The sequence below is a fragment of the Pristis pectinata genome, chromosome 35 (genome assembly GCF_009764475.1).
Source record: "Pristis pectinata isolate sPriPec2 chromosome 35, sPriPec2.1.pri, whole genome shotgun sequence".
NCBI lineage: Eukaryota > Metazoa > Chordata > Chondrichthyes > Rhinopristiformes > Pristidae > Pristis > Pristis pectinata.
In genome coordinates, this window is record NC_067439.1 from 6,538,699 (window position 1) to 6,563,970 (window position 25,272).

A 25,272-nucleotide genomic window follows, 5' to 3' on the forward strand; every position below is an offset into this window, starting at 1 on the left:
GGAGTTGATGGGAATGTGAGGAGAATAAAATAGGATTGGAGTAAGATTAGTGTACATGGGTGGCTGATTGTCAGCATGGACTCGATGGGCCAAAGGGCCTGTCCTTTGCTGTACCTATGACCCTATGAACAGGCCCAGAGTGACTGACCAGCAATGCCTGAGGGACTGGTGTACTCAGGGACGGATATGTCGGTCCTTGAGAAAGAGAATCAAATAAAACAGCAAATGTAATCAACATCAGAATAACAAACACTCTGTCCACTTCTTGCTTCTATTTATTTTTACTTGCTCGGATTTGAATGCGTTCCCGTGACGTTGCCATGATGCTACATCAGGCGATGCTTTGTTGTTCAACAATGTAAACCTGGGCGGAGAGTGACAGGGCTGCGACTTAGCCCCAGTCCTTCACTGCTTGGGAAGGTGGGAGGTGGACCAATCCTAGACGTGATGAAGGCAGCAAACAAGCTGCGACAGGGCAGACCAGAGTGCTCTTACCTCGCCATTGGGTTGAATGACATCTTCCTGTCCTGCAATCTGTATAGAATTCCATGTAATAGAGACACACAGCATTTGATCTATTGAACTTGTGGTAGCTCTTGGGAAGAGCTCTCCAACTAATTCAATTGTTTTACGTAGAACGTAGGGCAGTACAGCAGAAAAGAACAGGCCCCTCCGCCCTTGATGTCTGCACTGAGCATGATGCCAAATTAAACTAAATCTCTTCTGCCTGCACATAGAACATAGAACAGTACAGCACAGTATGGGCCCTTCAACACACGATGTTGTGTCGACCTATATAAACACCTAGTCCCTAATCAATCTAACACTTCCCTCCTACACAGCCCATAACCCTCCATTTTTCTTACTTTCTTGTGCCCAGTTAAGAGTCTTTTAAATGTCCCTATTGTGACCCATGATCCATATCCATCCGTTCCCTGCATATTCATGTGTCTATCTAACAGCCTCTTAAACAGCATCTTCCCAGGGCACCAATGCTCAATACAAGAGGGCATGTCTTTAAAGTAATGGGTGGGAAGTTCAAGGGAGATATCAGAGGAAGGTTTTTACCCAGAGAGTGGTTGGGGCATGGAATGCGCTGCCTGGGGTGGTGGTGGAGGCAGGTACATTGGTCAAATTCAAGAGATTGCTAGATAAGCATATGGAGGAAGTTAAAATAGAGGGATATGTGGGAGGAAGGGGTTAGATAGTCTTAGGCGAGGTTTAAAGGTTGGCACAACATTGTGGGCCGGAGGGCCTGTATTGTGCTGTACTGTTCCATGTTCTTAAACACCACGATCATATCTGCTTCCACCACAACCCCTGGCAGCCTGTTTCCAGGCACCTACCATTCTCTATGTGAAAAAACATGCTCCATATATCTTCCCTAAACTTTCCCCCTCTCACCTTAAATGTATGTCCTCTAGTATTCGACATTTCTACCCTGAGACAAAAGATTCTGTCTACCCTATCTTTGCCTCTCATAATTTTATAAACTCCTATCAAGTCTCTGACACACAAGAGAAAACAACCCAACTTTGTCCAACCTCTCCTTATAGCTCATACCCTCTCATCCAGGTAGCATCCTGGTGAACCGTTTCTGTACCCTTTCCAAAGCCTCCACATCTTCCCTGTAATGGGGTGACCAGAACTGCACTCGATACTCTAAGTGCAGCCTAACCAAAGTTTTATATAGTTGCAACATTTGTCCCAGCCTTACAACTTCTCCCTTACATCCAATTTGCTTTGGAAAGTTCCTATTGAATATAATTCCACCCCACTTCAGAAGGTATCTTCCTGGGCATAGCAACCAATTATCCTTGCCTCAAACTGTTTTTCTACTGCACTCAACTTTCCCTCTCACTGGGGCCATAAAATGAAGACAACACTAGGAATCCCAGCTGACTTCCAAATTCAGGTGTCTCTTGGTGTAACACTGTCCCTAGCCCATAGTAGGTGCAACCGACCTTCAATATGGTATCACCTATCACCATGATTCACATCCTCCAGGCAGAGGGGAGCAGATCTGTGAATAACTGTGGGTCATTGAGTATAAGAGTAAAGAAGTCATGTTGCAGCTGTATAAAACTATGGTTAGGCTGCACTTGGAATATTGTGTGTAATTCTGGTTGCTCCATTACAGGAAGGGTGTGGAAGCTTTGGAAAGGGTACAGAAGAGGTTTACCAGGATACTGCCTGGGTTAAAGGGTATGAGCTATAAGAAGAGGTTGGACAAACGGGATGTTTTCTCTGGAGTATCGGAGGCTGATGGGAGACCTGATAGAGGTTTATAAAATTACGAGAGGCATAGATAGAGTAGACAGTCAGAATCTTTTTACCCAGGGTAGAAATGTCAAATACTAGAGGACATACGTTTAAGGTGAGAGGGGGAAAGTTTAAGGGAGATGTGCAGGGCAGGTTTTCTTACACAGAGAGTGGTGGGTGCCTGGAACGGGCTGCCAGGGGTGGTGGTGGAGGCAGATACGACAGTAGCATTTAAGAGGCTTTTAGGTAGACACATGAATGTGCAGGGAATGGAAGGATGTGGATCATGTACAGGTGGAAGAGATTTTGTTTATTTTGGCAATGTGTTTGGCACAGACATTGTGGGTTGAAGGGCCTGTCCCTCTCCTATGCTGTTCTATGTTCTATGTTCTATGTACTGTCACTGGGTTGTAATGGGTCTAGAACCATGGGTGATGAGCCAATGCCTCCCTGCACCATCTTGGATCAGAGTAGGGCCCTCCTTACTGTTGGAGGTACACACAATAAGAAACTTGTCCCACCCCTTCAGTGTACAAGCAGAACCTCCAAAACTGAGGGAAAGTCCAAGACACCAGGAGAGGCCCAGAACCTGCTCCTTATTCACCATTTAGAATAACTTCCAAAATCAACACAACTCCCACCTTGGCCCCTTCATCTGTGCCTCCACACCATCTCCCCCCTTAACAGGGTACGTTCGTCTTCCTATTACCATCAATGGCTTGCTCTTAAAATGTTAGTCTCTGTGAAAAGACTCAGGATGTTCATGAACGTCTTTGTGTGATGGCAACTGCTAATTCAGACCACTGTGGGTACCCGCCCTGCGACAGAGATATGAACACATCTCTTACCTGCATCTACCTATCACCACCTGGTAGTGTAGCGGTTAGCGTAATGCTTTACAGTGCCAGTGACCCGGGTTCAATTCCGGCCGCTGTCTGTAAGGAGTTTGTATGTTCTCCCCGTGTTTGCGTGGGTTTCCTCCAGGTGCTCCGGTTTCCTCCCACATTCCAAAGACGTACGGGTTAGGAAGTTGTGGGCATGCTATGTTGGCGCCGGAAGCGTGGCGACACTTGCGGGCTGTCCCCGGAACACTCTACGCAAAAGATGCATCTCACTGTGTGTTTCGATGTACGTGTGACCAATAAAGAAATCTTATCTTATCTTGTGCCCACCCTGCCTCCCCTCTTTTGTCCACCTATCACTGCTCTGCTTTTCCCTCCTATATACTGGGCTTCCCCTTTTCCTATCTTCAGTCCTGAAGAAGGGTCCTGACCCGAAACGTCGACCGCCTGCTTTTCTCCACGGATGCTGCCTGGCCTGCTGAGTTCCTCCAGCATCATCGTGTTTTTCATCTAGATTACAGCATCTGCAGTCATTTGTTTCTCTACCGACACAGTAACCTCAGCCAATGAAATGAAGTACTGAGGAAGAGGTGTATTATTGAGGTCACTGTCTAACCAACGATCTCCCTTCTAACTCGTGGGTTAAAAAACTGTCCATTTTTATCCCTGTACCACCGACATCGCTAAACAAGATTAGCTGACCACTGTCACAAATGCGGATTATGGGAGCTTGCTGTGCACAAATAGGCAGCAGAATTTCCCACAAGGACATAAAATCAACGTCCCTGTGGATGTAATTAATCCTGTGACACTACTTTGAAATGACAGGAGGGTGGGGGCCAATTTCATAAAACCAATATCTCTAAAACAAAAAATATTTAGTCTTCATTGTTTGAAGTTTCCTCCTACCAAGACAAATTTCTACTCAAATGTTCCCAGGACTGAAAAGTGCAGCTGGAGTAATAGAAAACACTTGGGAAGGAGTGAGTTAATAATTTCCTCTGAACAGATGAATCCCAGAGACTTTAAGAAAAGCTTACCGCGCCTGAAGCTCCTTTTAAACCACTTCCTGTTTCACTGTGTCCATTGAAACAAGTTGACAGTGCTCTTTCAAACGCTACACAACAGATTGGGCACAGAGTCCTGTCTTTTTGCCTGTGATTGTCTCAATTGGTTTCAAGGCGAACACAGAGAAGGGGGGGGGGGGGGGGGGGGGGGGAGAGAGAGAGAGAGAGAGAGAGAAAGTAAAAGTGTGACGGAAAGGTAAAACAGAAAAGGAACCAAGATTGGTTACTTTGTCCAGTTCAGACAACAGTCTTACTTACGGACTTCGTAGAGCAAGTGAATGTTTTCTGACCCATGGGTTTGGATTATTACATTAGTTAAGTATAAATTGAATCAGAACACACAGCATGGTGGAGTTTGGATCAACGCGTAATTACTTGGATGGAAAGTCTCAAGCTTGCTTCAGGATCTGAGAATGATTTCTGCAAATAGGCAAATTTGAAACCTTCGCAATTTTATTCCAACTCGAACTGCTCTGGAGCTAGTGATCTGAAGACGCCAGGTTAGCACACTCAGTGGGAGATTGGACACCGGGAGCCCAGAAATTCTGGGAAGATTAGGAATTCTTCCTTTGATCGGATCCGAAACATTATCGATCGGACAGGAAGCGCCGCTGATTTCGACCAGGACCCTGCTGCCAAGGTTTTTATTTTCTTTTTTTAATATGGAGGGATTGATGGAGGAGGAAGGGGAGAAGGGAAAGAGAGTTTAAAGGAATTGACAGCGTCATTTTAATGTGGGGGCTTGTCATTGTCAAACGCGTTTGTGCTTAGGCGTAATAGATTTCAGTTAGCTACCTCTGTCCCTCTCTCCCTCCTCTCTCTCTCGTTGCCTCTCTGTCTCTCTCTCTCTCTCTCTGATGCTCTTTGCGTCTGTTTCTTGCTCTCTCTCTCTCTCTCTCTCTCTCTCTCATTCCCCCGGCTCCCGGTCTCCGCCTCCCTCTGGTTCCTGATCTCACAATTAAGTACCAGGTCTCTCTCCCTGTATGAGAGGGGGACTAAGGGGCTCTTCCTCCAGCTATACAGGTAACGACTCGAGGTCTCCCCATCTCCACCTCCACATACAGCACCAGCCCCCAAAGCCCAACTCTCTGGCCAAGGCTTTGACCAACAGCCCCCTCTGCCAATCCCTTTGACAACAGCCACTAACCACATTCTGGACGGAGGTCTTTAATCTTTTGAGCATCGGTAGCAATTGGAAAGTCACCTTTGCTCGTGAGAATTGGTCATCGGCTGTGCCCGACCCCATTTAGTTCCAGAGAAGTTATGAGTCATACAGCACAGAACAGGCCCTTTGGCCCACTCTCTCCACGCTGACCATCAAGTACCTACAGGCCGTCGCCACGTTACGAACGCCCGACTTGTGGACACTCCCCACGTACGAACAAGATCCCATAATATTATTAAATTCAGAAGTCCAACGTACATCTTTCTACGGACAGCAGAACTGGTTTCCTCTCTCTCTATCTTCACCTGAGTAATTGTTCTTCCTTATCAGGGTTATGTGTTTTGGATTTCATTCATAACAGCACTGCAGAAGTGTGGTTACTGTATCCAGTGATTTTTGTGTATTTTCCCACTTATGAACAAAATCGACTTATGGAAGTCTGTAACAATGGAAGCCGTTCATTACTGGGGACAGCCTGTATCTTATACTGATTTGCTAGCAATTGGTTCATAGCTTCCAATAAATTCAAGTTGGTGATTCAAGTTCCACCTGTCTACATCCACCACCCCCACAGGTAGTGAGTTCTGGATTCCAACACCTTCTGGGTGAAAAAGAATCTTCCTCAGATCCCCTCTTACCCCCTTACCCTAAACCCCTGCCCTTTACTTTCAGATACTTCTGCCAAGAGGGAAAGTTTCTCAATACTGACCCTATCAGTGCCCATAATTTTGTACATCACCGTCCTCGAGATGTGGGAAAGTGACCCTGGGGCATGAAATCAGCCTCAATATCAAGCAGTCTTGAGGGGTCGCTGGCCCTGTTCTTGCCCACCTCATTTCCCTTGAGTCTCCATCCGCACCTCTGGAACCTCAGGAACTATTTTGATTTTACTTGAGGGGTGCTATGTTAATATAAACTGACATTAAAGACAAAATTCGCAGAGCTTCTGGGTTTTAAACTGATTGAGAGGCTTTCCATTGTTGGTGTTTGTTTGTCGTGGGAGTGTCTGGGAGGCCCTATCTCTCAGGTGGAAGTGCCCAGCAGGTATGTGTGACGTTGTAGGTAAACACACAGTGAGAATGTTGCCAGGATGATTGCCGCACAGGAGAACCTGGCAGAGAATTTGACTCTGTGCCCAGTCGATTGGCACCTATACCCATTACCAAGCGCATCAGCTCATTTCTAGGAGTCTCTCTTTAGGTAATGCAGCCGTGACTGACCCCAGTATCACAATGGCGAGGTGTACTGTCATTCATTGCATTAGCCTTTTACCATTTGTACAGATTACAATGAAATGGGTTCAGTGACTAGTTATACCTCTTGCTTTATTTATGCATTTTTTGGAGCGTATGAGTCACTGGTAACTTTTTGCTGATCACTAGTTGCCCTTGAGAGGGTAGTGATGAGTTTCCATTCTTGAACCACCGCAGTCCTTCTGGTGAAGACACTTGTACTGTCAAAGTCAAGTGTATTGTCATCTGCACAAGTACATGTGTGCACAGATGCGATGAAAAACTTACTTGCAGCAGCATCACGGGCACATAGCATCAGATAAGCAGCATTCACAAGAAAAACATAAATTAAACATAAATTATGTACAATTTTTCAAGAAAGAACACAATTAGAACAAAAAAAGTCCATTGTAGTGCAAAGTGGTCATAGTGTTGCTAAACAGTAGTGATTAGAGTTGTGCAGGTTTGTTCAAGAACCGAATGATTGAAGGGAAGTAGCTGTTCCTGAACCTGGTGGTGTGGGACTTCAGGCTTCTGTACCTCCTGCCCGATGGTAGCTGCGAGAAGATGGCATGTACTGGATGGTGGGGGATCTTTGATGATGGATGTTGCCTTCTTGAGGCAGCACCTCGGTACTTTAAATAGTGTGGAGGGATGTGCCCATGATGTATTGGGCTGAGTCCATTACTCTCTACAGCTTCTTATGTCCCTGCGCATTCGAATTGCTGTACCAGACCGTGATGCATCCAGTCAGGATACTTCCTTTTCTTTTTCAATCTTTTTATTAGTTTTCAAATTAATACAGATTGATATATAGCATCAATATTTATACATGTAATACAAAGAGATCAGGATAACAATCATAGCATATATAATCATAAAGAACAATAAAATATAAAAAAAATCTGTAGATCCAACGATCTCTTAGTAAATGAATATAATATAAAAGAAAGGAAAGAAAAAGATTTATTATATATATTTTTTTAAAAACCCAAATCAACAAAGAAAATTATAAACAATATAAACTAAACAAAAAAAACTTTTCAAAAGAAAAACAAACAACAAAAAAAGGGAAAAACTGGGCTAAAATTTCTCAGTAGAAACAGAGCAATATTTTGTCATCAAGTCCGTTCCTCCAAGTTGGAAAGTTATGGAAAGGGGATCTACATCATGTGAAAATATTGAATAAATGGACTCCAAATATCTTCAAATTTAAGCAAAGGATCAACAGTACCACTCCAAATTTTTTCCAAGTTTAAACATGATATAGTTTGAGAAGGATACTTCCAATAGTACATCCGTATACTTTTGGGGAGGGGCTTCCAGGATTTAGACTGAGTGATAATAAAGGATATTTTCAAATCAGGATGGTGTTTCCCTGAACCTGCTGTGAGAGGGGGTGGGTTTGGGAGGTAGCAGACCAGATGAGCATCTACAGTCCATTTTGTAGCCGGAGCACACTGCAAGCATGGTGTGCTGGTGGTGGAGGGAGGGAGTGTTTAAGGATGTCAATCAAATGGGCTGCTTCATCCTGGTTGGAATCAAGCTTCTGAGAGTTGTTTGGGGAAGTGGGGAGTATCTGCCCTCCTCACTCCTGACGTGCCCTATGTATAGGGGAAAGGGAGGCCGTTCAGCCCATCTAATGTATGCTGGCTCATAGAACAATCCCATCCCCCTACTAATTTTCCCTGTAACCTGTTCTTCTCCACATTCCCCATCAATTCTGGGCAACATACAGCAGCCAATTAACCCACCAACCCGCACGTCTTTGGGATGTGGGAGGGAACCGGAGCACCCGGGGGGAAACCCATTCACAGTCACAGGGAGAACGTGCAAACTCTGCACAGACAGCGCCAGAGGAGAGAATCGAACCCAGGATGCTGGAGCTGTGAGACAGCAGAACTCTCTGCTATGCCCTTGCACAACCTTGGGACGTCCCAGAGTTCCAAACAACTAATAGCTTCACCAGACCCTCAGGCATTGTTGGTTGGTCCCTCTGGGCCAGCTCATAGAGTCATAGAGAGATAAAGCAGGGGAACAGGCCCTTCGGCCCACCAAATCCATGCCGACAATTATATTCATCTTATGTTAATCCTATTTTACCCCCCCTGTGTTCCCATCAACACCCCCAGTTTATTACTGTCACATGTACCAAGATAAAACAAAAAGCTTTTGCTTGCATGCCACCCAGACAGATCATTCTGTACATAAGTACATCGAGGTAGTACAAAAGGAAAAGCAATAACAGAATGCAGAATATAGTGTTACCGTTACAGAGAAAGTGCAGTGCAGGTAGATAATAAGGTGCAAGGGCCACAACGAGGATCAAGAGTTCACCTTTATCATATAAGAGGTCCATTCAATAGTGGAATAGAAGCCGTCCTTGAGCCTGGTGGTACATGTTCTTGGGCTTTTGTATCTTCTGCCCGACGGGGGACGGAAGAAGAGAAAATGACTGAGGTGAGTGGAGGGAGGGGTGGAGTCCTTGATTATTTTGGCTGCTTGTAGGGGAGCTGCAGGAAGTGAAACCCTGGTGGTAAAAGTATCGAATCAATAGGCCCAAAAGTCACCAATGCCTTCTGAGCAGGCTGCATCTGATCATCTGATAACCAGAAGTACTCGTTGCTGAAGGGAGACTGTTTTATTGCCACTGTGGTGAAGGGCATCAGTTCCTCCCTCCAATTCTCTGCAGAAACTGTTCTGCCCTTTATTCACTCACTGCCGCACTAGCCTTGATATTAACTGGAGGACAGGTAGGGTGTAATGGGGTCCAGAATCCAGAGTTGTGTAGGAACTATCTAAATTGGTCACAGAATCAAAAGAGTTGTACAGGATAGAAACAGGCCCTTTGGCCCATCAACGCCAAGTCTTTTACTTATCTATACTTATCCTATTTACCCATTTATAGCTTCCTATGTCTTGGCATTTCAAATGCTTGTCTAGATGCTTCTTAAATGTTGTGAGAGTATCTGCTTCTGGCAGTCACCAGGGGCAGTGCAATCCAGATTCCAGCTCCTCTCGGTGCGAAAATAATTCCCCATCAGACCCCCCCTTACACCTCCCACCTCTCACCTTACACCTTTGCCCGGAGCCCAGACGAAGGGTCTCAACCCGAAACCTCAGCTGTCCACAGATGCTGCCTGATCCGCTGAGTTCCTCCAGCAGTTTGATTTTTTTGTTCCAGGTTCCATCATCTGCAGTCTCTTGTTTTAAACCCCAACGTCAAGGGAGAAAGATGATTACTGTCTCCCTCAAACTGGCTGATCTGGATTACTTCCCAGATCTGGATTAGTTCCAGCCTGGCAAAGCAGGAGTAGAGGTTAGTGTAGGGCAGGTACAGCGCCAGCGACCCGGTTTCAATTCCGGCCGCTGCCTGTAAGGAGTATGTACGCTTTCTCCGTGTCTGTGTGGGTTTCCTCTGGGTGCTCCGGTTTCCTCCCACATTCCAGAGACATACGGGTTAGGAAGTTGTGGGCATGCTATATTGGCGCTGGAAGCATGGCAACACTTGCAGGCTGCCCCCAGAACACTCTGCGCAAAAGGTGCATTTCACTGTGTGTCTCAACGTACACGTGACTAATAAAGGTATCTTATCTTAGTGGCAGAAGATTTGGGATTCTCTCTGTTCTGGGGTGCTGGGTGATGGAACAGGGTCTCATTGGGGGTTTAAAATGGAGACCATCGTTTCCACACTTGCATTTTGAGGGAATTGCCCTTCAAATAGGAAGTCTTGGCTTCCCTGTTGAGTTGTTCAGCTGTGGTTCTCACCTTTGTCTCTCTGTCAGAAGGTTGTGTGTTCAAACCCCACTTCTGAGATCACCCTCCCACAACAATGCTGCAATGTCAGAGATGCCATCTATCGTATGCATTGTTGAGATAGGGCCCTCTCTCCTCTGCCAGGTGGATTTAACAGATTCCTATATTAAAAGAAACAGGGGTATTATCTTCAGTATTCCTTGAATGTCATTTCAAAGAAAGCACAATTCAGAAAGACATGTCATTGCAGCTTGAAAAACTGCTGCCTCACAGCTCCAGTGACCCGAGTCCAATCCTGACCTCGGGAGCCGTCTGTGTGTGGAGTTTGCAAGTTCCTTCTGTAACCGTGTGGGTTTCCCCCCAGTGCTCTGGTTTCCTCCCACATCCCAGAGACGGGTGGGTTGGCAGGTCAATTGGCCGCTGTAAATTGCCCCTCGTGTGTGGGTGACGGGAAAGTCAGGAGGGAGTTGATGGGAATGTGAGACAGACTGGATAACAGGGCAAATGGGATTGAATGGATTGCTCTGAGAGTGGCATTGATTCAATGGGCTGAACTGCCTCCTATATTGTAAAGGAAATGGGATTATGGGATCTTACTGTGCACAAAATTCGGTGTGGGTGATTGGTAATTGGTTTATCATTGTCACATGTACTGAGGTACTGTGAATAGCTTTTGTTTGTGGGCCATCCAGACAGATCATTCCACACATAAGTACATTGAGGTATTAAAAAAGGAAATAGAATGCAGAATGTAGTGTTACAGTTAAGGACAATGTGCAGTGCAGGTAGACAAATAAAATGCAAGGGCCACGATGAGGTAGATTGGGAGATTAAGTGTTCATCTTTATTGTATAAGAGGTCCATTGAAGAGTCCTATAACAGCAGGGTAGAAGCTGCCCTTGAGCCTCATGGTTTATGCTCTCAAGCTCTTGTATCTTCTTGCCGATGGAAGGGGGGAAGGAGAGAGAATGACTGGGGTTGGAGGGGTCTTTGATTATGTCGGCTGCCTTCCCAATGCAGCAGGAAGTGTAGACAGAATCAATGGAGGGGAGTCTGGTTAGCGTAATGGTCTGGACTGCTTCTACAACTCTCTGCGATTTCTTGCGATCTTGGGCAGAGCAGTTGACTGTGATGCATGCGGATAGGATGCTTTCTATGGTGCATCTGTAAAAATGGGTCAGCGTCCTGAGGGACATGCCGAATTTCCTTGGCCTCCTGAGGAAGTAGAGGTGCTGGTGTGCTTTCTTGGTCATAGTGTTTACGTGGCCGCACTGGGTGCTGTTTCCTACATTACAACAGAGACTACACCTCACAAAGTTCTTTGTTGGTGCTGAGGTCGTGAGGGTTGAGAGCTTCAAGTTCCTGGGAGTGAACATCACCAATAGCCTGTCCTGGTCAAATCACATAGATGTCACGGCCAAGGAAGCTCACCAGCGCCTCTACTTCCTCAGGAGGCTAAAGAAATTCAGTATGTCACCTTTGACACTCACCAACTTTTATAGATGCCCATAGAAAGCATCCTATCCGGATGCATCACGGCTTGGTACGGCAACTGCTCTGCCCAGGACCGCAAGAAACTGCAGAGAGTTGTGGACACAGCCCAGCGTGTCACAGAAACCAGCCTCCCCTCCTCGGACTCTGTCTTTACCTCTCTCTGCCTTGGCGAAGCAGCCAGCATAATCAAAGACCCCACCCTCACGGGTCATTCTCTCTTCTCTGCTCTTCCATCAGGTAGAAGATACAGGAGCCTGAGGGCATGTACCACCAGACTCAAGGACAGCTTCTACCCCACTGTGATAAGACTACTGAACGGTTCCCTTATACAATGAGATGGACTCTGACCTCATGATCTACCTTGTTGTGACCTTGCACCTTATTGCGCTGCACTTTCTCTATAGCTGTGACATTTTACTCTGTACTGTTATTGTTTTTACCTGTACTACCTCAATGCACTCTGTACTAACCCAATGTAACTGCACTGTGTAATGAATTGACCTGAATGATCGGTATGCAAGACAAGTTTTTCACTGTACCTCGCTACAAGTGACAATAATAAACCAATACCAATACCAAAGCTTTGCAACGCCCTGAGGACATAAAAAGGCACTACAGAAATGCACTTGTTCCCTCCTCTCCGGAGCCAGTATTATCCTTGCCCCTACAACCAGGCCTGGGAATTGCACCTGACACCTGGAAGGCAAAAGAAAAATAAAAATAACTCAGTAACCTGACCTCATAACAAAATGTTGGTAGCTTTCCCAGGCATGCAAGATGATCGGGTCTGTAAAGTGTATTGTGAGGGCACGTGACGTCTCTGTTGGTTGCACAGAGACATACTCTAACGCTGGGGAGAATAATATATTACAGCGCTGCTTAATGCAGGATCTATTAGCAAAAGCCAAGGAAGGCGATGTATATTAAATGGAACAATTTGGACGTGGGAGCAGATGTCTGGGGGTTTAAATGTGACAGGGTAAATTGTGCAGGCAAATACAAAAGCAAGAAAGATATGTTAAACGTTTGTAAAGAACTGATCGGTTTGAGCCAGTGCAGAACCCAAAATGCTGGAGGAACTCAGCAAGCCAGCCAGCATCTATGGAGGGAAATGCACGGTCGACCCAGTCCAGATGAAGGGTCTCAACCTGCAACATCTCTCCATAGATGCCACCCGACCCACTGAGTTCCTCCAGCATTTTGGTCCAGATTCAGGCATCTGCAGTCTCTTGTGCCTCTGCTGGTCTGAGCTAGTATCCACTTTACGGAGGAACTCAATACCTTGTAGAGGGAGCTGAGACTGTTGAATATAGTCCAGTTCCGATGAAGGATCCCGGACTTGAAACGTTAACTGTTTTTCTTTCTCCACAGATGCCGCCTGACCCGCTGAGTGTTTCCAGCATTTTCTGTTTTTATTTCAGGTTTCCAGCATCTGCAGGTTTTTCGTTTACTGTTGTGTTGACTCTTAATTGGCCATCAGACAGCTTTATGTGTGGCAAAGATAGAAATGTTATAAGGTTAGACTTAAAAATATCTTAATTTATTTGGTTCAGGGCTACTAAACAGGTTGTAAGCAGTGAGTGACAGGTGAACTAAAGTCAAGTTGATAGGCATGTGAGAGAGAATAGATTACAGGCAAATAAATGGGGGACTGCAGATGCTGGAATCGAGATGAAAAACACGATGATGCTGGAGGAACTCAGCAGGCCAGGCAGCATCCGTGGAGAAATTGGGTGATTGCATTGCTTGAACCCCTGATTCATCCCACTTAGACTTCTGTCTCATTTAAATTCTCTGCTTCCCTCTGTCGTCGGTCATAGAGAGACTCGGAGTACAGTTCCCCAGCTCTCCATAAGTATAATACAAAGCAAACAGAAAGCAAAATAGGCTGCAGAACCTGAAAATTGCATTAAAAGTGGAAAATGCTGGAAACAGTAAGCAGTTCAGGCAGTGTCTGTGCAGAGAGAAAGAGTTAATGTTAACATTACCTGCCCATCCAAAAGTACAGGGTACTGAGGCAGCCACACCTGGAGTGCTCTGCATATTAAACAATACTAACACACTAAATAATATACATGTATGTGGACATGCTAAATGCAGCTACATCAAGCAAGAATATACTGGCATTGGAGGCAGTCCAAAAGATCATGACCATGAGACATAGGAGCAGAATTAGGCCATTCGGCCCATCGAGAATGCTCCGCCATTCAATCATGGCTGATTTTTTTTCAACCTCATTCTCCCGCCTTCTCCCTGTAACCCTTAACCCCCTTAACCAATCAAGACCCCAGTAATCTCTGCCTTAAATACACCCAGTGATTTGGCCTCCACAGCCCTCCGTGGTGACGAATTCCACAGGCTCACTGCCCTCTGGGTGAAGAAATTCCTCCTCATCTCAGTTTTAAAGGGACATCCCTTTATTCTGGGGCTGTGCCCTGGGATCCTGACGAGATGCACTAGCCTCCCATGGCAACTTTGGGTAGGGAATTTTAAGATTTAGAGTCAGCGTTGGTGAAGAAGCAGTGATATGGTGTCCGAATGCACCTGCTGTCCTGCGACTCTTGGTGATAGATGTTCTGTGTTCAGGAAGTGGTGTCGGAGTAGCCTGAGTGAGTCACCACAGTGCACTTTGTGGATGGCAAACACTGCAGCAGTCCTGTGCATTGATTGTGGAGAGAATGTATATTTAGAGTTGAAGATGGGGTCCACTCAGGTGGCCTCCTTCATCCTGGCTGGTGTTGAGTTTCATGAGCACTATCCATGCAAGTGGAGACCATTCCATCTCACTCCCCCAAGTCCCTTGAAGATGGTGGGATCTTCAGGGCAGGTGGTTAGGGTTAGGAAAGACGACGGCTTTGGGGAGTCAGGAGAGTCACTGGCCACAGACTACCGGTCATGAGTGTGTTGCCCCATGACCTCTTGGTGCTTAAGATCATGGGTGCTGTCAGAGTAGCCTTGACAAGTGGAACTTGTTGATGGTGTACAACCACAGTGAAATAGTGCTGGAGGAAGTGAACCTGTAAGCTGGTAGCTGAGGTGTAAATAAAGGAACGATTTAATATAAATTCTTATTGTTCAAACTTGGCTTGTGGTTTGGTGGTTGACTGATGCCCATTGTGAAAAGTTGTTGTAAAGCAGGAAGGATTAAAACAAAACCAGATTTATAATTCCATAGTATAATCTTTCACATCTACGCAGTGTGCTAGTATTCAAACACTCAGGGAGGACCATTGGTGTATAGAGTAGATACTCAAGAATTGTATCAGAGAAAGTGACTAGTTATAAACAAGAGAACAACTCAACCATTTTCCACCTATTTGGACAAGGTCATTTCAAAGTCACTCTTCGAAAGAGAAGTATAACTTTTAATCCTTTCTCTTGGATTAAGTCTCTTGTTTACGGCTAAAGTGTTGGCTTGGCCAAAGCTTAAAAGCAAGAATTTCTAGCCTGCTGTGTTGATTCTGGAGCAGAGAGTTCAAACTGTTGGTGTTCAGCACAGACCCATGTGTATAAACCTCCAATCCCTGCTCCCATAAATTTCTGTTGGCCTCTAGTTGCCAATAATAGCAGCTCCTCAGTGTAGTTTCGACTGGTCAGTCATGAATTAACAGCTCATTCTCGATCCACCCCAGCATTTATTTCTCCTGAACTCTGCTTTCAACAAAGCCCAATGTAAGCTTGAGGAACAGCACCTCAACTTCTATCTGAACGCGCAGCAGCCCTTGGGACTCAATTTTAAATTCAACAATATCAGATAACCAGCCTCCCTGTTTGCGTCAGAACTGGGCAGTTGTGCTGCAAGGTCATCCACCTTTTCTCAGTTTTTCTACCTTCGCTGATGCTGCCTGATCTGTTGGTCATTTCGAGCATCCTCATTTGTCTCAGATTTTCACCAGCTGCTGTGATGAGCACATTCCTTTTGGTGTTCTCACTCATCTTTTAACCAGATGGTCCCAAAAGCTGTGAAACATCTGGACAATCCTGCTCTCCAGCTTATCACCTTATGTCCTGCTCTCTGCAACTTAAGATGAGATTTCTATATTAGTCATGTGTGCATCGAAACACACAGTGAAATGCATCTTTTGTGTAGAGTGTTCTGGGGGAAGCCCTCAAGTGTCGCCACACTTCCGGCGCCAACATAGCACGCCCACAACTTCCTAACCCGTACGTCTTTGGACTGTGGGAGGAAACCAGAGCACCCGGAGGAAACCAACGCAGACATGAGGAGAACATACAAACTCCTTACAGACAGCGGCGGGAATTGAACCCGGGTCTCTGGCGCAGAAGTATCATTACGCTAAATCCTACTCTACCGTGCCACCATCTTGCTTTCTCACTTCTCCAATTCTGACAGAGGGTCGTTGGCTTGAAGCATTCTTACAGAGCACTAATTCTCTTTATTTCAGGACAAACCCTTTCCTGTTGTGCAAGAGATGTGATGGTATTGGTACAAAACTCACCACCATCATGCTGAAGCTTTGAGGAAGTGGGTGTGGTCACTCCAGGTTCTGCAGTGGAATGAGAGTACACTGGCTACTCTGAGACACCAGATTATAATGAGGGGAATGGATGGATGTGCCAGTCTGTGTAGAATGCAGTGGCCCAGACACTAGGTCAGTGTACAATTAGATAGAAGAGTTACTCATAACAAGAAATAAGAACAAAATGCTGGAAACACTCAGCAGGTCAGGCAGCATCTGTGCAAAGAGAGACAATGTTTCAGGCCCAGGACCCTCCCTCTGGCAGGCACGGTAGTGTAGCGGTTAGTGTAACGCTATTACAGCACCGGTGACCCGGGTTCAATTCCGGCCGCTGTCTGTATGGAGTTTGTATGTTCTCCTCGTGTCTGCGTGGGTTTCCTCCGGGTGCTCCAGTTTCCTCCCACATTCCAAAGACGTACGGATTAGGAAGTTGTGGGCGTGCTATGTTGGCGCCGGAAGTGTGGCGACACTTGCAGGCTGCCCCCAGAACACTCTACGCAAAAAGATGCATTTCACTGTGTGTTTTGATGTACATGTGAGTAATAAAGATATCTTATCAAAGGGTCTCAATGAAGTTCTAACAAAAGTTCTCAAACCTGAAACATTAACTGTTCCTCTCTCCACAGATGCTGCCTGACCTGCTGAGTGTCGCCAACATTTTCTGCTTTTATTTTGCGTTTCCAGCATCTGCAGTTTTACATCCACTGAGATAGGGGTGTGAATAACATTAATTTCCCAACAGTATGGCTGCATCAGTAACATCACCAACTTTTAGTGATACGCTAGTAACCTTCCCACTTTACTTATTCATGCCAACACAAAAAGAGGCTGTTGGACCCTTTGGATGCATGCCAGCTCCTACAGAGCAGAGAGTCGTAGAATCATACAGCATGGAAAAAGGCCTTCAACCCAACTGGTCCATGCCGACCAAGATGCCCCATCCAAGCTAGTCCCATAAGATACCTTTATTTGTCACATGAACATCGAAACGCACAGTGAAATGCATCTTTTGTGTAGAGTGTTCTGCAGGCATCCCACAAGTGTCACCACGCTTCCAGCGCCAACATAGCATGCCCACAACTTCCTAACCCGTACATCTTTGGAATGTGGGAGGAAACCGGAGCACCCGGAGGAACCCACGCAGACACGGGGAGAACATACAAACTCCTTACAGACAGCGGCCGGAGTTGAACCCAGGTCGCTGGCACTGTAATAGCGTTGCACTAACCGCTACACTACATTTGGCCATGTTTGGCCCACATGCCTCCAAACCTCGCCATGTACCCGTCCAACTGTCTTTTAAAAGTTGCTATTGTACCTGCCTCAGCCACTTCTTCTGGCAGCTCATTCCACATACTGACCGTCCTCTGTGTAAAAATGTTCCCCGTCAAGTTCCTGTTAAATCTTTCCAGGGTTGGGGAATCAAGAACTAGAGGGCATAGGTTTAAGGTGAGAGGGGAGAGATTTAATAGGAGCTTGAGGGGCAGATTTTTTAGACAGAGTGAGGTCAGTACGTGGAACGAGCTGCGAGAGGAAGTGGTTGAGGCAGGTACAATACCAACCTTTAAGACGCACTTGGACAGGTACATGGTTGGGAATTACCATAGGTGCTGTATCACTCTATGACTCTAATATACAAAACATTAAGATCAACAAAGCCCAAAACTCCAGGCACGCAAAATTGGAACTGAGCAAACCAAGTCTGTTGAAACTCAACATACTTTGGATTCTAGAAATCTGAAATAAAACAGAAGCAGTTGATATTTTCAGCTTTTCTACTTCTACTGTTCAATAAATTACTTCCTCTTTTCTGGTGATAGTTTCACATATTTGTATTTGTTTGTATTCCCACCTTGCCTTTGTTACTCATTGAAGCCTTTCATCAGATAGCACTATCAACCCTTTTGTCATTCAACCTTGTGTGGTCTCCACCCTTCCACAGCCATCATCTCCTCACCCCACCTTCTCTGCATCCTTCAAGCTTTCCTTATCTCTCGCGTTCTCCAGGTTCTGATGAGAGCTCGTCGACCTGAAACGTTAGCTGCTTCTCCCTCCACGGTTGCCGCATGACCCAATGAGTGTTTCCAGCACTTCTTGATTTATTTCATTTATTTGCTATACCAGGAAAAAGTCTGGCACAAAATATTAGCATTTCCAAAGTCCCTTTCACTATCTTGGAATGTCCCACATTGCTCTACACCCACGGAACTGCAGCATGGAAACAGGCCCTTTGGCCCATTAGGTCTGCACTAACCATCAAGCACCCATGTGCACCAATCCTACACCAATCCCACTTTATTCTCCCCACATTCCCATCAACGTCCCCCAGATTCTACCACTCACCTACACACCAAAGGCAATTTACAGCAGCCAATTAACCCACCAACCCACATATCTTTGGGATGTGGGAGGAAACGGGAGCATCCGGGGAAACCCACGCGGTCACAGGGAGAACATGTAACTCCACACAGACAGCGCCGGAGGTTGGGATTGAACCCGGGTCTCTGGAGCTGTGTGATAGCAGCTCTACTCGCTGCGCCACTGTGGCACCATGAGTCTTGGACTATGAATTGCTGCAGTAGTTCTTGACGAATAGGATGCAGGTATTTTACATTGAAATTATTGAACAAATCGAGACTGAAGGTTGTTCAATACCTGAAATAAAAACAGAAAATGCTGGAAACACTCAGCAGTTCAGGCAGCGTCTGTGGAGAGAGAAACCGTCAATGCTTCAGGTCAATGTTCTGATGAAAGATCATCAGCCTGAAGCATTAACTCTCTTTCTCTCTCCACAGTTGTTGGTCTGAACTAATTTTTATTGCACTTTCCAGGTTCTGGAGGGGTTTTTTTTCAATTGTTGTTACAACATACTAACTGATAGGTGAGGGGCCTCTGTATAATAGTGTTGGAGACTGAGGACAGAATGGGAGTGTTGTGCTTTTAAAATCTAGGCTGACACTTCAGTGCAGTACCAGGAGAGTGCTAAAGTAATTAGGGGATACAGTACTAATTAGATATGTGGGCAAAAGTTCTCTTTGCCATTAAACACTCCCAGGGCAGGGACAGAGGGACTAGGTACAGAGTAAATCTCCCACTGCACTGTCCCATCACACACTCCCAGGGCAGAGAAAGAGGGGTTAGATACAGAGTAAAGCTCCCACTGCACTGTCCCAACCAACACTCTCAGGGCAGAGACAGTTAGGATTGGATATAGAAGAAAGCTGCCTCTACACTGTCCTGTCACACACTCCCAGGGAAGTCTCTGGGCAGGCCCAAGCTTCCCTAGAAAAAGGACACACTGTGTCCATGGAGAGTGTTCCGGAACCGCTGAGCACCACGGGGAATAAATTGCGTCCTGGATCAAGATGGAAATATTTTAATTCAGCTGCTGTTTAGTTATTGTTGTAGTTCGTAGTGACTTGTTGTAATGTTGTTGTTGTAATAAACTGTTTTTTGTTCAGAAAAAAAGGCAGAGTCAGAAGGATTTTGATACAGAGTAAAGCTCCCACAACGCTGTCCTGTCAAACCCTCCCAGGGCAGGGACATAGAGGCTAGGCGCAGAATTTATTTGTGTTGTCCCAAACAATTCAGTAACCAGCCACAGGTGTAACAATGTTTAACTACATAGAATAGTATTATTGAAAATGCTCTACATGCACTTGCACAATTCAGACACTTATTTGCTAAGTAAACATCTACCAACTATCGCAAACTGTGGTTGAAACAAATTTTAAAAAAACAGAAATTATTTGCATTGGATCGGTAGTGACAGGATTTGAACAGGAGCAAACAGTATCACAGCAATATGTAATATCCCTTCTGTCTTCAGATCTGGTTGAGGTTGGGTTCAGTTCATTGCTGCTCTGCTGTTGTAATCAGTGGCCCTGTGAATCAAAGGCTTGCCTCTGACCCTGATGGTTGTGGTTTCAAGTCCAAGTCCAGACTCAAGCTCCAGTGCAACTTATTTGACCAGATTGCTGTATAATCCATCCAGGGTTCACTGACGGTGTAACTGCACAGGGAAAGGATTAACCGCGTTTCTGTACTGTTTTTCATCCAGCATGGCAAGGGTTACGATAGTTGCCTTTGGAAAAATTCCTGGACCTTTATCTTACATCCTTTTGTCGAACTATTATATACTCTGCCACTCCTGACTGCACTGCTCCTCAAAACAATATCCTGAGGTGCCCAGGAGAGCAATCAAAGTGTCAGTGCTTTGTGATTTACAGGAACTGTATCTGAGTGCAGAGGAACGGTGATACAATCAGAGCAACAAGACAGGATGAAACTGCAAGAACAAGGTTGGCTCATTGCCTCCTTATTGTCATGGGAGCGGAGAAACAGATCTGAGACACTCTGCGATAATGGTATTGCACACAATACCTTAACTGGATGCAGGGCAAGGGGTCAGACATTTTGGACTGAGCTGGGGAGATATTCCTTCACCCATGGGCTTGAGAACCACTGGAGTCCTCTATGCGAGTGGGTCACAGATCAATAATTGAATACATTAAAGGTTCTCAGATTTTTACATTGAATTATAGAGTCATACAACACAGAAGCAGGCTCTTCCTCTTCCCCGATACATGCCAACCATCAAGTACCCACCTATACTGAAATGGGGTTTGGATGGCAAGGTTGCTCACTGAATGATGGTTTTCCCTTCTGTTGTAGAGTCATAGAGTCTTGCAGCAGGGAAACAGGTCCTTCGGCCCACCATGTCCATGCTGACCATTGTGTCCATCCACACTAATCCCATTAACCCACACTAGCTCCATGACCTTCTAAGCCTTGCCAATTCAAGTGCATGTTGTGAGAGTCTCTGCCTCCCCCACTCCCTCAGGCAGAGCACTGGGATTTAGTCTCCAGGTCAGCATTTACCATTGCAGATAGAAATGAGTGAGCTGAACTCTGCACTTTGAATCACTGAGACATACAAGGCCACAGGCCAAGCGCTGGAAAATGGGAACTTGAAGGTCGGCATGGATGTTGTGGACAGTTTCAACACCGTTTGACTATGATTCTATTAAAGTTCTTCCATTTAAGGAAATTCAGCCTGCCCCCGATGACTTATCAATTTTTACAGATGCACCATAGAAAGCATCCTATCTGGATGTATCACGGCTTGGTACAGCAACTGCTCTGCCAAGACTGCAAGAAAATGCAGAGAGGTGTGGACACAGCTCGGTCCATCACACAAACCAGCCTCCCCTCCGTGGACTCGGGAAAGCAGCCAACATAATCAAGGACCCCTCCCACCCCAGACATTCTCTCTTTTCCCCTCTTCCATTGGGCAGAAGGTACAAAAGCCTGATAACACGTACCACCAGGCTCAAGAATAGCTTCCATCCCGATGTCATCAGACTCTTGAACGGACCTCCCATACACTGAAGGATGAACTCTTGATCTCTCGATCTACCTCGTTGTGGACCTTGCACTTTACTTGTCTACCTGCACTGTGCTTTTTCTGTAATCTCCAACACTATTAGCAAGTTTGTGGATAACACCAAGATCAGTGGAGTTAGAACATAGAACAGTACAGCACAGTACGGGCCCTTTGGCCCACAATGTTGTGCTGACCTATATAAACCTACTCTATGATCAATCTAACCCTTCCCTCCTACACAGCCTATAAACCTTCATTTTTCTTACATCCATGTTTCTATCTAAGAGTCTTTTAAATGTCCCTATTGTATCAGCCTCTACCACCACCCCCGGCAGTGCGTTCCAATCACCCACCACTCTCTGTGTGAAAAAAAAACCTACCTCTGACATCTCCCCTAAACTTTCCTCTGACCTTAAACTGAAGTCCTCTGGTATTGGCCATTGCCACCTTGGGGAAAAGGTTCTGGCTGTCCACTCTATCTATGCCTCTCATAACCTTATACACCTCTATCAAGTTGCCTCTCATCCTGCGTCACTCCAAAGAGAAAAGCCCTAGCTCACTCAACCTTTCCTCATAAAACATGTTCTCTAATCCAGGCAGCATCCTGGTAAATCTCCTCTGCACCCTCTCTCAAGGTGACCAGAACTGAACACAATACTCCAAGTGTGGTCTAACCAGAGTTCTATAGAGCTGCAACATTACCTCGTGGCTCTTGAACTCAATTCCCCGACTCACGAAGGCCAACAGACCATACGCCTTCTTAACTACCCTAATGAAAAACACAATGATGCTGGATGAACTCAGCAGGCCAGGCAGCATCCGTGGAAAAAAGCAGGTAGTCAGGACCCTCCTTCAGTACTCCACCTTCAAGTTCAATCTTCCAAAGTGTATCACTACCCACTTTTCCAGATTGAACTCCATCTGCCACTTCTCCACCCAACTCTGCATCCTGTCTATATCCCACTGTAACCCAAGACAACCTTCTACACTATCCACAACCCCTCCAACCTTTGTGTCATCTGAAAACTTACCAACCCATCTCTCCACAAGTCATTTATAAAAATCACAATGAGTAGGGGTCCCAAAACAGATCACTGTGGAACACCACTAGTCACTGACCTCCAGGTAGAATTCTCTCCATCCACTACCATGCTCTGCCTTCTGTGGGCAAGCTAATTCCGAATCCACACAGCCAAGTCTCCATGGATCCTATGCCTTATGATTGTGTGCCTCATGGCTCATCCCATGCTCTATAATCAAGTCGTGGACTGTGTAAATGACTATCAAAGAATACAGCAGGATATGGATCAGTTACAGATATGGGCAGGGAAGTGGCAAATGGCGTTTAATCCGGGCAAGTGTAAGGTGTTGCACTTTGGGAGGTCAAGTGAAGGGAGAAAGTATACAGTCAATGGTAGTAGGTCCCTTAATCGCATTGAGGTACAGAGGGATCTTGGGGTCCAGGTCCATAGTTCACTGAAAGTGGCTACATAAGTGGATAAGGTGGTAAAGAAGGCGTATGGAATGCTTGTCTTCATTGGTAGGGGTGCTGAGTATAAAAGTCAGGAAGTCATGCTGTAGCTATATAAAACTTTAGACAGACCGCACTTGGAGTATTGTGTGCAGTTCTGGTCGATCCGTTATAGGAAGGATGTGGAGACTGTGGAAAGGGTGCGGAAGAGGTTTACCAGGATGTTGCCTGGATTGGACGGTAAGAGCTACAAGGAAAGGTCAGAGAAACTTGGGTTGTTCTCCCCGGAGCATTGGAGGCTGAGGGAGGACCTGATAGAGGTTTTGTAAATGATGAGAAACATAGATAGGGTAGATGGTCAGAATCTTTTCCCCAGGGTAGAAATGTCAAACACCAGAGGACATGCTCTTAAGGTTAGAGAGGGGGAGTTTAAAAGCAATGTAAGGGGCATGTTTATTACGCAGAGAGGGTTAGGTGCCTGGAATGGGTTACCAGGGGTAGTAGAGGGAGCAGGCAGTTTGGTGGAGTTTAATAGGCTTTTAGATAGACACATGAATATGAAGGGAATGGAGGGATATGGATGATACACAGGAGGAGGACATTTAGTATAAATTGGCATGAAGTTTGGCACAACATTGTGGGCCGAATGGCCTGTCCAGTGCTGTACTATGTTCTATAGTCTGCATTCTGTTTTCTTTTTACCACCTCGATGTACTTATGTATGGATGACATGCCAACAAAGCTTTTCACTGTATCTGTGACAATAATAAACCAATACCAATAACAACAGAGAGACCCCATCCTAGGATATCAGACAGCCTAACTGCACCAGTCTGACTTGTCCTCATTTGCAACCAGGATCCCACCAGGACCACAATTGCAGGGAATTACAGAGTACAGCGGGGTGCCTAGATGGTTAATGCATCGGCCAGGGCAGCTGGAGAAGTTCTTGCACCTCTTTGCATCTGTTTCCTTCACTATTCTGAAGAGACAGATGTGAGCTCCGTGCTCTCTGCTGTCTCTCCTTCTCTCTATTCCATCTACTTCGACAATTAGGTTCAGTCCTCTGGCTTCCTGTGAAATCACTAATGCCCTATTTTGTTCATAAAATCTCAGAATTCAAGATGAACTTGGCAGAAAGAGCAGGTCATCTGTGATTATATCAGTGTAGAAGAGTCAGTGTGTGGAACATTCCTGCTTCTGGATTGGAAGGAAGTCCCATTGCAGGCCTTAAACACAACAATCCAGGATAGTGTGCCAACGGAACCTGGTGCCATCTTCTGGGTGAGATTTTGTTAGTTCTCTGAATTAGACATAAAAGATTCCCCTTGCACTATTTCAAAGAAGTTACGCACTGTGTCCTCTTCATTATTTATGCCTCAGTCAATATTATTAAAATAAAATCAAGCTACTGTGTGTGGGATCTTGCTATGTGCAAATTGGTTGCCATGTTACCGACTACACTTCAGAAGTGCTTCATTGGATGGAAGTGCTTTGGGATGGGAAATGTTCTCTATCAACGCAAGTCTTTCTTTAGTCTCTATAATCTACTTAAACCTGTTCTGTCGTTCAATAAGGACCGTGGCTTGTATTTGCTTGCATAAAGCCAAATATCTTCCTTCCTTGCTATAACTGGTAATTGGTTTACTATTGTCACATGTACCGAGATACAGTGAAAAGCTTTTGTTTGCGTGCCATCCAGACAGATCATTCCACACATCAGTACATCGAGGTGTACAAAAGGAAAACAGAATGCAGAATATAGTGTTACAGTTACAGAGAAAGTACAGTGCAGGTAGACAAATAAAGTGCAAGGGCCATGGCAAGGTAGATTGAGAGATCAAGAGTTCGTCTTTTATCGTACAAGAGGTCTATAGAGCCTTATAACAGCAGAATAGAAGCCGTCCTTGAGCCTGGTGGTACGTGTTCTTGGGCTTTTGTATCTTCTGCCCGACGGGAGGAGGGAGAAGAGATAATGTCTGGGGTGGGTGGGGTCTTTGATTATGTTGGCTGCTTTCCCGAGGCAGCGGGAAGTGTAGACCGAGTCAATGGAGGGGAGGCTGGTTTTCGTGATGGACTGAGCTGTGTTCACAACTCTCTGCAATTCCTTGCAGTC

General features: G+C 45.6%; 1 protein-coding gene across 1 annotated transcript in view; it reads left to right on the top strand.

Moving 5' to 3' along the window:
- Nucleotides 1-4,362: 4,362 nt before the first annotated feature.
- Nucleotides 4,363-25,272, top strand: part of LOC127586385 (G-protein coupled receptor 4-like) — a 74,465-nt gene continuing 53,555 nt past the window's right edge. Inside the window, exon 1 of the mRNA XM_052044308.1 lies at nt 4,363-4,811. The gene's annotated coding sequence lies outside the window, so the exon portion shown is untranslated. The remainder of the gene's footprint in view (nt 4,812-25,272) is intronic.